Source organism: Carcharhinus amblyrhynchos, unplaced genomic scaffold (assembly GCF_965287045.1).
Source record: "Carcharhinus amblyrhynchos unplaced genomic scaffold, sCarAmb.v2.hapA scaffold_45, whole genome shotgun sequence".
NCBI lineage: Eukaryota > Metazoa > Chordata > Chondrichthyes > Carcharhiniformes > Carcharhinidae > Carcharhinus > Carcharhinus amblyrhynchos.
Window position 1 is genome coordinate 127,501 of NW_027649786.1, and position 17,378 is coordinate 144,878.

Genomic DNA, 17,378 nt, shown 5'->3' on the forward strand with positions numbered 1-17,378 from the left:
ACACAGACACACAGATACACACACAGACACACACACACTCACACACAGATACACACACACACACAAATACACATACACACACAGATACACACACACACAGACACAGACACACACACACACACATACACACAGACACAGACACACATACACACTCACACACACACAGATACACACGCACACACAGATACACACACACACACACACATACATGCATAGATAGCGAGATAGACAGATAGATAGATAGATAAATAGATAAACAAATAGACACCTAGATAGATAGATTCATAGGTAGAATAGACAGGTAGACAGAAAGGTAGAGAGGTAAATAGATAAACAGATAGATAGATTCCTAGATAGATAGATAGATAGATAGATAGGCACAGACAGATAAGTAAACCGATAGATACACAGACAGACAGCTGGGCACTCAGGCCATATCCCTGTAACCCAAGATATTTATCCCGCTAACCTCCTGACACTAATCCTGCTCATCCACACATCTTTGGATACTAAGGGGCAAATTTAATGGCCAATCCACCTAACCTGCAGATCTTTGGGGTGTGGGAGGAAACTGGAGCACCCAGAGGAAACCCGCACAGACACGGGGAGAACGTGCAGCCTCTGCACAGACAGCGACCCGAGGCTGGAATCGAACCCGAGTCCATGGGGCTGCTTTGCCCTGGATGGTGTCTTGAGTGTTGTTGGAGCTGCACCCATCCAGGCAAGTGGGGAGTACTCCCTCACACTCCTGACTTGTGCCTTGTAGATGGTGGGACAGGCTTTGGGGGGGGTCAGGAGGTGGGTTACTCACCACAGAATTACCAGCCCCTCGAGTCGATTTTGTGACTCAGGCCTCGGGTTTGAACTCACACAGTTAGGGCACGGAAGTGGGACAGCTTCTCACTAAAGCTGACTTTTCCCAAAATAGAACTGAAAAGAGGAAGTGAAACAAGAGAACTTGGTGTCACCACGATAACTTCAGAGATCTACAGGAGGCTGTGTGAAAGCCATGATGAGGCAGAGTCACTGGACTCCCCCTTGAGTAAGTTCCCCTCCCCTTCCCCGCCTGGCCTTGATAAGGCGGCACAGTGGCACAATGTTCAGGACTGCTACCTCGCAGCGCCAGGGACCCAGGTTCCAATCCTGGCTCGGGTGATGTGGAGTCTGCACATTCTCCCCGTGTCTGCGTGGGTTTCCTCCGGGTGCTCCAATTTCCTCCCACAATCCAAAGATTTGCCGGTTAGGCGAATTGGCCGTGCCAAGTTGTCCCTTTAGTGTCAGCTAGGGTAAATGCATGGAGTTCAGGGGGATAGGACCTGGGTGGGATTGTGGTCAGTGGAGACTCGATGGGCTGAGTGGCCTCCTTCAGCACTGTAGGATTCTGTACGCCAGTCCCTTCTCACCGTGGTTAGCACTGCTGCCTCACAGCGCCAGGTTCAATTCCTGGCTTGGGTCACTGCCTGTGCAGAGTCTGCATGTTCTCCCCATGTCTGTGTGGGTGTCCTCCCAACCGGGTGCTCCGGTTTCCTCCCAACGATGTAGAATTTAGAACTTATCATGGCTCACGCACCTGACTGGCATGTCTTAGGATAAGACCGTAAGATATCAGAGCAGAATGAGGCCATTCAGCCCATCGTGTCTGCTCCGCCATTCCCCTGCCTTCTCCCCATAACCCCTGATCCCCTTATTGATCGAGAACCGATCTACCTCTGTCTTAAAGACACTCAATGACCCGGCCTCCTCTGCGGCAAAGAGTTCCACAGATTCCCCACTCTCTGGCTGAAGAAATTAGAACGTAGAATAGAGAAAACCACAGCACAAACAGGTCCTTCGGCCCACAAGTTGTGCTGATCATATCCCTACCTACCAGGCCTATCTATAAACCTCAATCCCGTTAAACCCCATATACTCATCCGGAAGTCTCTTAAAAGACCCCAGTGAGTTCGCCTCCACCACCACCGATAGCAGCCGATTCCACTCACTCACCCCCCTCTGAGTGAAAAACCCTCCTCATCTCTGTTTTAAAGGATTTACCCTGAGGTTGTTCCCTCTGGTTCTAGTTTTTCGCACAAGTGGAAACATCCTCTCCACACCCACTCTATCCAGGCCTTGCAGTGTCCTGTAAGTTTCAATAAGATCCCCCCTCATCCTTCTAAACCCCAACAAGTGCAGACCCAGAGTCCTCAACCATTCCTCATACAGCAAGCTCTTCATTCCAGGGATCATTCTTGTGAACCTCCTCTTTCCAAGACCAGCACATCCTTCCTTAGGTCCAAAACTGCTCACAAGACTCCAAATGGGGTCCGACCAGGGCCTTATCCAGCCTCAGAAGTACATCCCTGCTCTTGTATTCTAGCCCTCTACGTGTGAATGCTAACATCGCGTTTGCCTTCCTAACTGCTGACTGAACCTTACGAGAATCTTGAACAAGGATGCCCAAGTCCCTTTGTGCTTCAGATTTCCAAAACCTTTTATGTAGACAGTGACCTGAGCAAACCCTGGCAATGCGAGGCACCAACCAGTTGATGAGGTTCGGTTGATTGGCCGTGTTAGATTGCCCCTAATGCCAGGGGGATTTGCAGGGTAAATATGTGGGGTGAAGGGAATAGGGACAGGGTGGGATATGAGGAGAGACTGAGTTGGCTGGGGTTATACTTACTGGAATTCAGAAGAATGAGGGGAGATCTTATAGAAACATATAAGAACATAGAACATAGAACATTACAGCGCAGAACAGGCCCTTCGGCCCACGATGTTGCACCGACCAGTTACAAAAACAATGACCCACTAGCCTATACCAATCCCTTTTCGTCCATAAACCTATCCATAGATCTCTTAAACGCCCCCAAACTAGGCGCATTTACAACTGCAGCAGGCAGGGCATTCCAATCCCTCACCACCCTCTGGGTAAAGAACCTACCCCTGACATCCGTCCTATAACTACCACCCCTTAATTTAAAGCCATGCCCCCTCGTGCTAGCTTTCTCCATCCGAGGAAAAAGGCTATCACTATCCACCCTATCTAAACCTCTAATCATCTTATATGTTTCAATAAGATCCCCGCTTAGCCGCCTTCTTTCCAACGAAAACAACCCTAAATCCCTCAGTCTCTCCTCATAGGACCTCCCCTCCATACCAGGCAACATCCTGGTAAACCTCCTCTGCACCCTCTCCAAAGCCTCCACATCCTTCCTGTAATGTGGGGACCAGAACTGCACACAGTACTCCAAGTGCGGCCGCACCAGAGTAGTGTACAGTTGCAACATGACGCTGCGACTCCTAAATTCAATCCCCCTACCAATAAACGCCAAGACACCGTACGCCTTCTTAACAACCTTATCTACTTGATTCCCAACTTTCAGGGATCTATGTACACATACACCTAGATCCCTCTGTTCATCCACACTATTCAGAGTCCTCCCGTTAGCCCTATACTCGACACATCTGTTGCTCCTACCAAAGTGAATTACCTCACACTTCTCCGCATTAAACTCCATCCGCCACCTCTCGGCCCAGCTCTGCAACCTGTCTAAGTCTCCCTGCAGACTATGACACCCTTCCTCACAATCTACCACACCTCCGACTTTGGTGTCATCAGCAAATTTACTAATCCACCCAACTATACCCTCATCCAGATCATTAATAAAGATTACAAACAACAGTGGCCCCAAAACAGATCCCTGAGGCACACCACTCGTAACCGAACTCCATGATGAATATTTACCATCAAAGATTATGAAGGGAATAGATAATATAGAAGCAGGGAAGTTGTTTCCACTGGCGGGTGAAACTAGAACTAGGAGGCAGAACCTCAAAATAAGGGGGGAACAGATTTAGGACTGAGTTGAGGAGGAACTTCTTCACACAAAGGGTTGTGAACCTCTGGAATTCCCTGCCCAGTTGAGGCTCCCTCATTGAATGTTTTTAAGGCAAGGAGAGATAGATTTTTGAACAGTGAAGGAATGGGGAGCGGGTAAGTGGAGTTGAGTCCACGAAAAGATCAGCCATGATCTTATTGAACGGCGGAGCAGGGCTCGAGGGGCTGAATGGCCTACTCCTCCTCCTAGCTCTTATAACCGCTGTGCCACCTGGCTCAATTCTGCAGTCGCATCCCGAGATCTGAATGGGCATCACAAAGCCCTCTGCCACATGCCCAAGACAATGTTAAGTTGCTCTCTCTCTACGCCCTGGCTATGACTGTAACACTACATTCTGCATCGTCTCCTTTCCTTCTCTATGAACGGTATGCTTTGTCTGTGCAGTGCACAAGAAACAACACTTCTCACTTTTGCTAATACACGTGATAATCATAAATCAAATCAACATTCTCTCTTCCACCTACTTCTGTTGGGAAAAGGATACAAAAGTCTGAGGACACATACCAACCAACTCAAGAGCAGCCTCTTCCCTCCTGCCATCAGACTTTTGAATGGACCTACCTCGCATTAAGTTGGTCTTTCTCTACACCCTAACCGTGACTGTAACACTACATTCTGCACTCTCTCCTTTCCTTCTCTATGAACGGTATGCTTTGTCTGTGCAGCGCACAAGACACGCCACTTCTCACTTATGCTAATACACGTGATAATCATAAATCAAATCAAATAGGTGCGTATTGTAAGGCGTAAAAAGAAGCGATGCACGGTAGCACAGTGGGTTAGCACTGCTGCTTCACAGCTCCGGGGTCCTGGGTTCGATTCCCGGCTCGGGTCACTGTCTGCGTGGAGTCTGCACATTCTCCCCGTGTCTGCGTGGGTTTCCCTCCGGGTGCTCCGGTTTCCTCCCACCGTCCAAAGATGTGCGGGTTAGGTTGATTGGCCGTGTTAAATGGCCCCCCGATGCCAGGGGGATCAGCAGGGTAAATATGTGGGGTGAAGGGAATAGGGAGGGAGTGGGATTGTTGTCGGTGCAGGCTCGATGGGCTGAATGGCTCTTTCTGCGCTGTGGGATTGCATGATTCTCATGTGTTTATGGTGAAGGGGAGAAGCTTCTTCCCGTATCAGGAGATTGAAGGCAGTTCTCAGGCCTGCAGCTGACCCTGATTTGGAGGTCGGCGTGTGTGATTGTTTCTTAACTCCGCCAAGAAAGATTGTGGTGAATGATGGAGCAGGGACTGGGTTTCTGCCTGCCTGCTGGGACCAAAGCAGCGCCCGGCTACTTGAGAGAGAGAGAGAGAGAGAGAGGGGAGTTTGAGCAAGCTCCAAGCAGACTGCTGATGTCAATGACTTGTGGGTGTGACCGTACACATTCTCCTTCTCACACAAGGAACTGAGCAGGCTTTCGAGTCAACACAAGAGACTGGCAGCGAGGAATCCGCTTCTCACTCTCCTCTCCTCTCTCTCCTGCTCTGGAACCTCCGACAGGAAACCTCGCTGAATGTGAACAAGAGGCACTTTATTCAGTAACGTAAGCACAGGCACTTTCCATCTCTCTGCTACGTGTGTGTGTGTGTGTGAGAGAGAGAGTGTTTATGAGAGTGTGTCTGTGTGTTTATGAGAGTGTGTGTTTGAGCGTGTGTCTGCGTATGTGTGTGTGAGAGTTTGTGTGTCTGTGTCTGTGTGTGAGAGTTTGTGTGTCTGTGTCTGTGTGTGAGAGTTTGTGTGTGTGTGTCTTTCTCTCTGCATCAATTTGTGTGTCTCTACATGTATCAATGTGTGCCTCTGTGTCAAGGTGTGTGTCTCTGAGTGTGCCAGTGTGTATGTTTCTGTGTGTGTGTGAGTGTGTCAGTGTGTCTCTGTGTCAGTGTGTGTGTCTCTGCGTGTGTGAGTAAACGTATATGTATGTGTGTGTGTGTGTCCGTGTGTGTGTGTCCGTGTGTGTGTGCCAGTACGTGTGTGTGTGTGTGTGTCAGTGTGTGTGTGTGTCAGTATGTGTATGTCCGTGTGTGTCAGTGTGTCTGTGTGTCAGTATGTGTGTGTGTGTGTCAGTGTGTCAGTGTGTCAGTATGTGTGTCAGTGTGTCAGTGTGTGTGTGTGTGTCAGTGTGTCTGTGTGTCAGTATGTGTGTGTGTGTCAGTGTGTGTCAGTGTGTCTGTGTGTCAGTATGTGTGTGTGTGTCAGTGTGTGTCAGTATGTGTGTGTGTGTCAGTGTGTGTGTCAGTGTGTGTGTGTGTGTCAGTGTGTCAGTGTGTGTTTAATGTATTGTGAAATCCCACCTTGCCAAACTTTGAGAGTGTTTGGTGATTGCAGCGGGGTGCCTGTTACTGGTCAGTCTCCAGTAACTGAGTGAGATCGGAGACGATCTCCAGGCCAGCGCTGGCGTTCCCCTTCACCGCTGTACAGCTGCTCACCCTTCCCCCCCCTGGTGAAACACTTTGTGTTGACAAGACAGAGAGAGAGACAGAGAGAGAGAGCGAGGGAGGAAGGAGAGGAAGAGAGAGCGAGGGGAGGGGGGGAGTGAGAGAGAGAGAGAGAGAGAGGGGGGAGGGAGGAGAGAGGGAGAGAGAGAGGAGAGAGGAGATAGAGAGAGGCAATAGAGATGGAGAGTAGAGAGAGAGAAATAGGGAGACAGAGAGAGAGAGAAAGAAAGAATGGAGGGTGGGAGAGAAAGAGTGGGGGTTGGCAGAGAGAGAGGAAAGTGAAAGAGGTGGGGAGAGAGAGGGGAAGGGGAGGAGGGAGAGAGAGCGAGGGGAAGGGTGGGGGGGGGGAGAGAGGGTGAAGGGAGGGAGAGAGAGTGAGAGAGAGAGAGAGCCAGGGGGGAGAGAGTGAGAGAGAGAGCGAGGGTGGGGAGGTGGTGGAGGGAAGAGACGGAGAGGGTGGGAGGGGGAGAGAGAGAGAGAGAGAGAACTCGACAGAGAGGGGGGGAGATAGAGAGACAGAGAGTACGGTGGGGGGGCGGAGAGAGAGAGTGTGTGTGTGTGTGTGTGTGTGTGTGTGTGTGTGAGACAGAGGGAGAGAGAGAGTGACGGAGACAGGGAGAAACATGGGAAGGGAGAGTGTTGGAGAGGGAGAGAGGATTGGGGAGATGAGGGAGATTAAACTGTCCAGAGTGAAGAAGAGAAACAGCAGCAAGACAGAGATAGGTGAGGAAAGGGAGAGAAACTGAGGGATCATTAGCAGAATGAGCGACAGAGGTGAGGATGGCGATGAGAGAGAGACAGAGAGAGAGAGAGAGGGAGACAGACAGAGAGAAAGACAGAGAGAGAGAGAGGGACAGACAGAGAGAAAGACAGAGAGAGAGGGACAGACAGAGAGAAAGACAGAGAGAGAGACAGACAGGCATACAGAGACAGAGAGAGAGAGACAGACAGAGAGAGAGAGACAGACAGAGAGAGAGACAGACAGAGAGAGAGACAGACAGAGAGAGAGTCAGAGACAGAGAGATTGACAGACAGAAAGAGAGAGAGAGAGACAGAGAGAGAGTGATGGAGACAGAGAGAGAGTGATAGATAGAGAGAGTGATAGAGACAGAGAGAGAGATAGAGAGAGAGTGATAGAGACAGAGAGAGAGATAGAGAGAGAGTGATAGAGACAGAGAGAGAGATAGAGAGAGAGTGATAGAGACAGAGAGAGAGATAGGTAACCCAGTTTTATGCAAAGCGAGAGAAAGGGCAAATGCAAATACTGGATGAAGCAATGTAAAGAGATAACTGGAGGCACAGCAGACCGTGTCTGAGAGAGAGACAGAATGCAGAGGGAGAGAGAGAGATACACACAGACAGAGAGAGAGAGAGAGAAAAAGGCAAAGAGAGAGAGAGAGTAATGGCTGAGAGAGGGAGTGATCCATTGCTGGGTGGAGAGGATGAAGAGACACAGTCGGGGCCCAGAGAGAAGATCCAGCTGGCAAGGTTCAGGGAGGTCCATCCAGGGGGGATAAGAGAGAGAGAGAGAGGAAAGTACTTGAAAGAGGCGGAGGGGAAGACAAGAGAGGAAGATAGAGAGAGAAGTGTCCTGGGATTCCAGTAACGAGAGCAGATTCCTTCCTGATATTTCTCTCTGTTGAGATTAGCAGCAGACACTCTCTGTGTGAATATATTTCCCACGATCTAATCTCGCTACTTCTTGCTTTAGGAGGGTGTTTACTGGCTTCAGGTTCCATTAGATTCTGACACAGGAAACCTTAACTTTCAATAGCACCTCACACAGTGTCTGCTATCAACAGCCGATCGTTCCAACAGGCATTACAAAGGGTGAGAAGGACAAGAGGCTGGAACTAAACCAGCACTGGACACTGTCCCTGCACACAGAGAGAGAGAGAGAGAGATTGTACTGAATCCACACTGGACACTGTCCCTGCACAGAGAGAGAGAGAGAGATTGTACTGAATCCACACTGGACACTGTCCCTGCACACAGAGAGAGAGATTGTACTGAATCCACACTGGACACTGTCCCTGCACACAGAGAGAGAGAGAGATTGTACTGAATCCACACTGGACACTGTCCCTGCACACAGAGAGAGAGAGATTGTACTGAATCCACACTGGACACTGTCCCTGCACAGAGAGAGAGAGAGAGATTGTACTGAATCCACACTGGACACTGTCCCTGCACAGAGAGAGAGAGATTGTACTGAATCCACACTGGACACTGTCCCTGCACAGAGAGAGAGAGATTGTACTGAATCCACACTGGACACTGTCCCTGCACAGAGAGAGAGAGAGAGATTGTACTGAATCCACACTGGACACTGTCCCTGCACAGAGAGAGAGAGAGAGAGAGATTGTACTGAATCCACACTGGACACTGTCCCTGCACAGAGAGAGAGAGAGAGAGAGAGATTGTACTGAATCCACACTGGACACTGTCCCTGCACAGAGAGAGAGAGAGAGATTGTACTGAATCCACACTGGACACTGTCCCTGCACAGAGAGAGAGAGAGAGAGATTGTACTGAATCCACACTGGACACTGTCCCTGCACAGAGAGAGAGAGAGATTGTACTGAATCCACACTGGACACTGTCCCTGCACAAAGAGAGAGAGAGAGATTGTATTGAATCCACACTGGACACTGTCCCTGCACAAAGAGAGAGAGAGAGATTGTATTGAATCCACACTGGACACTGTCCCTGCACAGAGAGAGAGAGAGAGATTGTACTGAATCCACACTGGACACTGTCCCTGCACCGAGAGAGAGAGGGAGAGAGATTGTACTGAATCCACACTGGACACTGTCCCTGCACAAAGAGAGAGAGAGAGATTGTACTGAATCCACACTGGACACTGTCCGCACACAGAGAGAGAGAGATTGTACTGAATCCACACTGGACACTGTCCCTGCACCGAGAGAGAGAGGGAGAGAGATTGTACTGAATCCACACTGGACACTGTCCCTGCACAAAGAGAGAGAGAGAGATTGTACTGAATCCACACTGGACACTGTCCGCACACAGAGAGAGAGAGATTGTACTGAATCCACACTGGACACTGTCCCTGCACCGAGAGAGAGAGGGAGAGAGATTGTACTGAATCCACACTGGACACTGTCCCTGCACAAAGAGAGAGAGAGAGATTGTACTGAATCCACACTGGACACTGTCCGCACACAGAGAGAGAGAGATTGTACTGAATCCACACTGGACACTGTCCACACAGAGAGAGAGAGAGAGATTGTACTGAATCCACACTGGACACTGTCCCTGCACCGAGAGAGAGAGGGAGAGAGATTGTACTGAATCCACACTGGACACTGTCCCTGCACAAAGAGAGAGAGAGAGATTGTACTGAATCCACACTGGACACTGTCCGCACACAGAGAGAGAGAGATTGTACTGAATCCACACTGGACACTGTCCCTGCACCGAGAGAGAGAGGGAGAGAGATTGTACTGAATCCACACTGGACACTGTCCCTGCACAAAGAGAGAGAGAGAGATTGTACTGAATCCACACTGGACACTGTCCCTGCACAAAGAGAGAGAGAGAGATTGTACTGAATCCACACTGGACACTGTCCCTGCACAAAGAGAGAGAGAGAGATTGTACTGAATCCACACTGGACACTGTCCCTGCACAGAGAGAGAGAGAGAGATTGTACTGAATCCACACTGGACACTGTCCCTGCACAGAGAGAGAGAGAGAGAGATTGTACTGAATCCACACTGGACAGTGTCCCTGCACAAAGAGAGAGAGAGAGATTGTACTGAATCCACACTGGACACTGTCCCTGCACCGAGAGAGAGGGAGAGAGAGATTGTACTGAATCCACACTGGACACTGTCCGCACACAGAGAGAGAGAGAGAGATTGTACTGAATCCACACTGGACACTGCCCCTGCACAGAGAGAGAGAGAGAGATTGTACTGAATCCACACTGGACACTGTCCGCACACAGAGAGAGAGAGAGAGATTGTACTGAATCCACACTGGACACTGTCCGCACACACAGAGAGAGAGAGAGAGATTGTACTGAATCCACACTGGACACTGTCCGCACACAGAGAGAGAGAGAGAGAGATTGTACTGAATCCACACTGGACACTGTCCCTGCACAGAGAGAGAGAGAGAGATTGTACTGAATCCACACTGGACACTGTCCCTGCACACAGAGAGAGAGAGAGCGATTGTACTGAATCCACACTGGACACTGTCCGCACACAGAGAGAGAGATTGTACTGAATCCACACTGGACATTGTCCACACAGAGAGAGAGAGATTGTACTGAATCCACACTGGACCCTGTCCACACACAGAGAGAGAGATTGTACTGAATCCACACTGGACACTGTCCACACAGAGAGAGATTGTACTGAATCCACACTGGACACTGTCCACACAGAGAGAGAGATTGTACTGAATCCACACTGGACACTGTCCGCACACAGAGAGAGAGAGAGAGAGATTGTACTGAATCCACACTGGACACTGTCCACACAGAGAGAGAGAGATTGTACTGAATCCACAATGGACACTGTCCACACACAGAGAGAGAGAGAGATTGTACTGAATCCATACTGGACACTGTCCACACAGAGAGAGAGAGAGAGAGATTGTACTGAATCCACACTGGACACTGTCCACACAGAGAGAGAGAGATTGTACTGAATCCACACTGGACACTGTCCACACAGAGAGAGAGAGATTGTACTGAATCCACACTGGACACTGTCCACACAGAGAGAGAGAGATTGTACTGAATCCACAATGGACACTATATTTGACAAAGATTATGCTAATTTTACATTTATTACTGTCACCCATTTGCTATTCGTGAAATACAAATGCAAATTTTTACCTGTATTATTTGCAGGCTGAAGGTGTGTGTGTGTGTGTGTGTGTGTGTGCGCGTGTGTGAGAGAGAGAGTTTGTGGGAGTGTGTCTATGTGTGTGTGAGTGTGTGTGTGTGGTGGGAGTTTGTGTGTGTATGTGTGTATGTATCTGTGTGTGTGTGTGAGAGAGCATGTGAGGTTATGTGTGTGTGTGTGTGCATTTGTGAGTGTGTAAGTGCATCTATTCATCTCCCTGTCTGTATTTCTGGGTATAGATCTGGGTGGGTAAGAGTGTGTCTGTGTGTGTGTGTCTCTGTGTGCAGGTGCATGCATGAGTCTTCCAACGTAAGTGACTATTTATCTGTGTGTGGGTTTGTGTCTTGTTGCGTGTGACTGGTGTGTTGTATTGACAGTGTGTTTATATTGCCTGTGTGGTGGCGTGTGTGCTTGCTTTGGCATGTTTGTGTGTCTGTTCCTTGTCCACTTCAACACGTGTGTCTGTGTTCTGTGCTGTTTGTGAGTGTATGTGCATTTCAGTGCGCCCGCGTATGACTGGCACAGTGGTTAGCACTGCTGTCTCACAGCGTCAAGGACCCGGGTTCAATTCCTGGTGAATGGAGTCTGCACCTTCTCCCCATGTCTGTGTGGGTTTCCTCCGGTGCTCCGGATTCCTCCCACACTCCAAAATGTGCAGGTTAGGTGGATTGGCCATGCTAAATTGCCCCTTAGTGTCCAAAGATGTGTGGGTTAGGTGGATTGGCCATGCTAAATTGTCCCTTAGTGTCCAAAGATGTGCAGGTTAGGTGGATTGGCCATGCTAAATTGTCCCTTAGTGTCCAAAGATGTGCAGGTTAGGGGGATTGGCCATGCTAAATTGTCCCTTAGTGTCCAAAGATGTGCAGGTTAGGTGGATTGGCCATGCTAAATTGTCCCTTAGTGTCCAAAGATGTGCAGGTTAGGTGGATTGGCCATGCTAAATTGCCCCTTAGTGTCCAAAGATGTGCAGGTTAGGTGGATTGGCCATGCTAAATTGTCCCTTAGTGTCCAAAGATGTGCGGGTTAGGTGGATTGGCCATGCTAAATTGTCCCTTAGTGTCCAAAGATGTGCAGGTTAGGTGGATTGGCCATGCTAAATTGCCCCTTAGTGTCCAAAGATGTGTGGGTTAGGTGGATTGGCCATGCTAAATTGTCCCTTAGTGTCCAAAGATGTGCAGGTTAGGTGGATTGGCCATGCTAAATTGCCCCTTAGTGTCCAAAGATGTGCAGGTTAGGTGGATTGGCCATGCTAAATTGCCCCTTAGTGTCCAAAGATGTGCAGGTTAGGTGGATTGGCCGTGCTAAATTGCCCCTTAGTGTCCAGAGATGTGCAGGTTAGGTAGATTGGCCATGCTAATTTTCCTCTTAGTTTCAGGGGGATTAGCAGGCTACATACCTGGGATTATGGGGGTAGCGTGGGTGCGATTGCTGTTGGTGCAGGATCGATGGGCTAAATGGCCGACTTTTGCATTCTACGATTCTATTTATATGTGTCTGTATGTCTGTTTGTGTGAGTGCACGCTTGCACGTAAGTGTTTGTGTGTACATCTGTATGTGTGTGAGAGAGTGTGTGTGTGTGTCTTGTGTGAGAGAGTGTGTGTATATGTATGTATGTATGTATGTGTGTCTGTGTGAGAGAGTGTCTGTATGGTCTATATGTGTGCGTGTTTGTGTGGGACAGTGTATGTATCTGTATGTGTGTGTGTCTGTGTGAGAGAGTGTCTGTATGGTGTATATGTGTGTGTGTTTGTGTGGGAGAGTGTATGTATCTGTATGTGTGTGTGTCTGTGTGAGAGAGTGTCTGTATGGTCTATATGTGTGTGTGTTTGTGTGGGAGAGTGTATGTATCTGTATGTGTGTGTGTCTGTGTGAGAGAGTGTCTGTATGGTCTATATGTGTGTGTGTTTGTGTGGGAGAGTGTATGTATCTGTATGTGTGTGTGTCTGTGTGAGAGAGTGTCTGTATGGTGTATATGTGTGTGTGTTTGTGTGGGACAGTGTATGTATCTGTATGTGTGTGTGTCTGTGTGAGAGAGTGTCTGTATGGTCTATATGTGTGTGTGTTTGTGTGGGAGAGTGTATGTATCTGTATGTGTGTGTGTCTGTGTGAGAGAGTGTCTGTATGTGTCGATGTGAGAGAGGGTCAGTGTGTTTCTGTATGTATATATGTCTGTGTGAGAGAGTGTGTGTATGTGTCTGTGTAGGAGAGTGTGTGTGTGTGTGTGTGTGTCTGTGTGGGAGAGTGTGTGTATGTGTCTGTATGTGTGTGTGTGGCTGTGTAGGAGAGTGTGTGTATGTGTCTGTATGTGTGTGTGTGGCTGTGTAGTAGAGTGTGTGTATGTGTCTGTATGTGTGTGTGTGTGTCTGTGTGAGAGAGTGTGTGTATGTGTCTGTATGTGTGTGTGTGTCTGTGTAGGAGAGTGTGTGTATGTGTCTGTATGTGTGTGTGTGTCTGTGTAGGAGAGGGTGTGTATGTGTCTGTATGTGTGTGTGTGTGTCTGTGTGAGAGAGTGTGTGTATGTGTCTGTATAGGAGAGGGTGTGTATGTGTCTGTATGTGTGTGTGTGTCTGTGTGAGAGAGTGTGTGTATGTGTCTGTGTAGGAGAGGGTGTGTATGTGTCTGTGTGTGTGTGTGTCTGTGTGAGAGAGTGTGTGTATGTGTCTGTATAGGAGAGTGTGTGTATGTGTCTGTGTGTGTGTGTGTCTGTGTGAGAGAGTGTGTGTATGTGTCTGTGTAGGAGAGGGTGTGTATGTGTCTGTGTGTGTGTGTGTCTGTGTGAGAGAGTGTGTGTATGTGTCTGTATAGGAGAGTGTGTGTATGTGTCTGTGTGTGTGTGTGTCTGTGTGAGAGAGTGTGTGTATGTGTCTGTGTAGGAGAGGGTGTGTATGTGTCTGTATGTGTGTGTGTGTCTGTGTGAGAGAGTGTGTGTATGTGTCTGTATGTGTGTGTGTGTCTGTGTGAGAGAGTGTGTGTATGTGTCTGTGTAGGAGAGGGTGTGTATGTGTCTGTGTGTGTGTGTGTCTGTGTGAGAGAGTGTGTGTATGTGTCTGTGAGAATTCTGCTTCACACTGAGGGGGGTTATTTTTGGGCTGTTTTATTGGAACCATGTGTATTGAGTAGTTCTGGCAGTGGGCAGCAGTTGAGGACAATGGGAGTGGATGTGGAAGGGGTTGATGGATCTGTGCAGGGGGAATGAATATCAAATGATTGGGCTCCATTGTGTTACAGAGGATATGATATCAAAGTGGGTATAATGTCCCCTCTCTGCCATGCAATACAAGGAAGGCTGAACAACTGTCCTCCTCACCCGAACTCTGTACACCTTGAGTGCGCAGAATGTCAGAATCTACTGAACTCAAATGATCATTTCCAGAACTCCAAATACTCACAACCCTCCTCATCCGACTCAGAGAGACCAACGGCTTGAAGGAAGGTCTTTGATTTGATTTATTATTTCAGTGGGATGCAGTGAAAAGTATTGTTTCTTGCGCAATATACAGACACAGCATACCGTTCATGGAGAAGGAAACTTGAGGGTGCAAAATGTAACGTTACAGCCATTTGGTTTGATTTATTATTGTCACATGTATCCGTATACAGTGAAAAGTATTGTTTCTTGCACACGATGCTGGAAAAGCATGCTGTTCATAGAGAAGGAAAGGGGAGAGTGCAGAAAGTAGTGTTACAGTCATAGCTAGGGTGTAGAGAAAGATCAATTTAATGCGAGGTAGGTCCATTCAAAAGTCTGACGGCAGCAGGGAAGAAGCTGTTCTTGAGTTGGTTGGTGCGTGACCTCAGACTTTTGTATCTTTTTCCCGACGGAAGAAGGTGGAAGAGAGAATGTCCAGGGTACGTGGGGTCCTTAATTACGCTGGCTGCTTTGCAGAGGCAGCGGGAAGTGTAGACATTGTCAATGGATGGGAGGCTGGTTTGTGTGTTGGATTGGGCTACATTCACGACCTTTTGTAGTTCCTTGCGGTCTTGGGCAGAGCAGGAGCCCATACCAAGCTGTGATACAACCAGGAAGAATGCTTTCCATGGCGCATCTGTAAAAGTTGGTGAGAGTCGTAGCGGACATGCCAAATTTCCTTAGTCTCCTGAGAAAGTAGAGGCGTTGGTGGGTTTTTGTAACTATCAGCACTGGGGGGGACCAGGACAGGTAATCTGACACATGTTTCCTCATGAGTGGGGAATCCAGAAGTAAGGGGCCCCGGGAAAAGATGGGGATGAGGAGGAATTCCTTCTCTCAGAAGGTGGTTTGCCTTTGGATGAAAGCAAATTTCTTTGACGTTGCCCAGCAAGCTATGGTGTTTGCCTCATTGAACTTGTTCATGGTGTTTGGGCAACAGTTACCGAAGGTTACCATTGGATCGGCTGTAACCTTATAGGTTACCGAAGCAGGTTCGAGGGGCCAATTGGCCTCCTCCTGTTCATATTGACCAGAGAAGGTGGGAAGACAAGATTCAGTTGAGTTGGAAGAGGATTAAACAATCTCAGTCACATCAATCGCACTGCGGACAACATTCCGGAGTATAACATTTCTCAATTCGTTTCTGAGGCAGTTGCCAGGAAATTATCTGCCTTCCCAATCCCTCTGGTCAAATCCAAACCAACGCAGCTGCGAATGAACAGATCTGTTGTTTGTCTCTTGTATTCTGCTGAGTCAGGAGGTTGTTTTTTTCCTCCTGGTTTTGGAACAATGCGTGAGAAGCTCTGTCCATGCGGTCAACTTGAGTTCAGCGCACATCGCTGTCACGTTGGGTTATAGAGTCAGACAGCGCAGAGAAGGCCCTTCGGCCCATCGAATCTATATTGACAGTATCGTTGTCCCTGCACTTATCCCATATCCTTGAATGCTATGATATTTTAAGCGCTCATCCACTTTGTAAAGGTTGTGAGGTTTCCTGCCTCAACTATCCTCCCCTCACCACCCCCCGCCGCCTTCTCTGCTCCAGAGAAAATAACCCAAGCCTATCCAGTCTCTCCCTGTAGCTCAAATACTCCGTCCCGGGGAACATCCTGGTGGATCCCCTCCGTATCCCCTCCCACATCCTTCCTGTAGTGAGGTGACCAGAACTGCACACGGTGCCCAGCGTCAGAGTGGCACAGTGGTTAGCACTGTTGGCTCACAGCACTGGGGACCCGGGCTCGATTCCCGGCTTGGGTCACAGTCTGTGCGGAGTTTGCACGTTCTCCCCGTGTCTGCGTGGGTTTCCTCCTGGTGCTCCAGTTTCAAAGAACAAAAAGCAAAGAAAATTACAGCACAGGAACAGGCCCTTCGGCCCTCCAAGCCTGCACCGACCATGCTGCCCCACTGAACTAAAACATCCTTCCCTTCCAGGGACCATATCTCTCTATTCCTATCCTATTCATGTATTTGTCAAGATGCCTCTTAGGAGTCACTATCATATCTGCTTACATTACATAAGAACATAAGAACATAAGAAATAGGAGCAGGAGTAGGCCATCTAGCCCTTCGAGCCTGCCCCGCCATTCAATAAGATCATGGCTGATCTGTCGTGGCTCAGTTCCACTTTCCCGCCCTCTCCCCATAACCCTTAATCCCCTCTCTTATCAAAAACCCATCAACCCGCTTCTTAAAAATATTTAGCGAGGCAGCCTCCACCACTTCAACGGGCAGAGAATTCCAGAGATTCACCACCCTTTGAGTGAAGAAGTTCCTCCTCAACTCCGTTCTAAACCGCCTCCCCTTTATCTTGAGGCTGTGCCCCCTAGTCCTACTGTCTTTTTTGAGCGGGAAGAGTCTCTCCACCTCTATCCTATCCATCCCATTCATCATCTTATACGTCTCAATGAGATCTCCCCTCATTCTTCTAAACTCTAACGAGTACAAGCCTAGTTTATTCAGCCTCTCCTCATAGCTCAATCCCCTCAACTCCGGTATCAGCCTAGTAAACCTCCTCTGCACTCCCTCCAGGGCCAAAATATCCTTGCGCAGGTGCGGCGCCCAAAACTGCACACAGTACTCCAGCTGCGGCCTCACCAATGCCCTATACAGCTGCAGCAAGACCTCCCTACTTTTATATTCAATCCCCCTCGCTATGAAGGCCAGCATCCCATTCGCCTTCCTGACCACCTGCTGCACCTGCAAGCTGGGTTTTTGCGACTCATGCACAAGGACCCCGAGGTCCCTCTGCACCGTCGCCTGCTGCAGTTTTTCGCCACGTAAGTAATAG

At 48.9% G+C, this 17,378-nt stretch overlaps 2 protein-coding genes across 2 annotated transcripts in view; one reads left to right on the plus strand and one right to left on the minus strand.

Moving 5' to 3' along the window:
- Nucleotides 1-17,378, minus strand: part of LOC145337228 (lymphotoxin-beta-like) — a 109,141-nt gene that overhangs the window by 81,959 nt on the left and 9,804 nt on the right. The window lies entirely within an intron of this gene.
- The window catches only part of LOC145337211 (regulator of G-protein signaling 3-like), a 62,318-nt gene continuing 50,208 nt past the window's right edge, over nt 5,269-17,378 (plus strand). The window contains exon 1 of the mRNA XM_080182004.1: nt 5,269-5,406. The gene's annotated coding sequence lies outside the window, so the exon portion shown is untranslated. The remainder of the gene's footprint in view (nt 5,407-17,378) is intronic.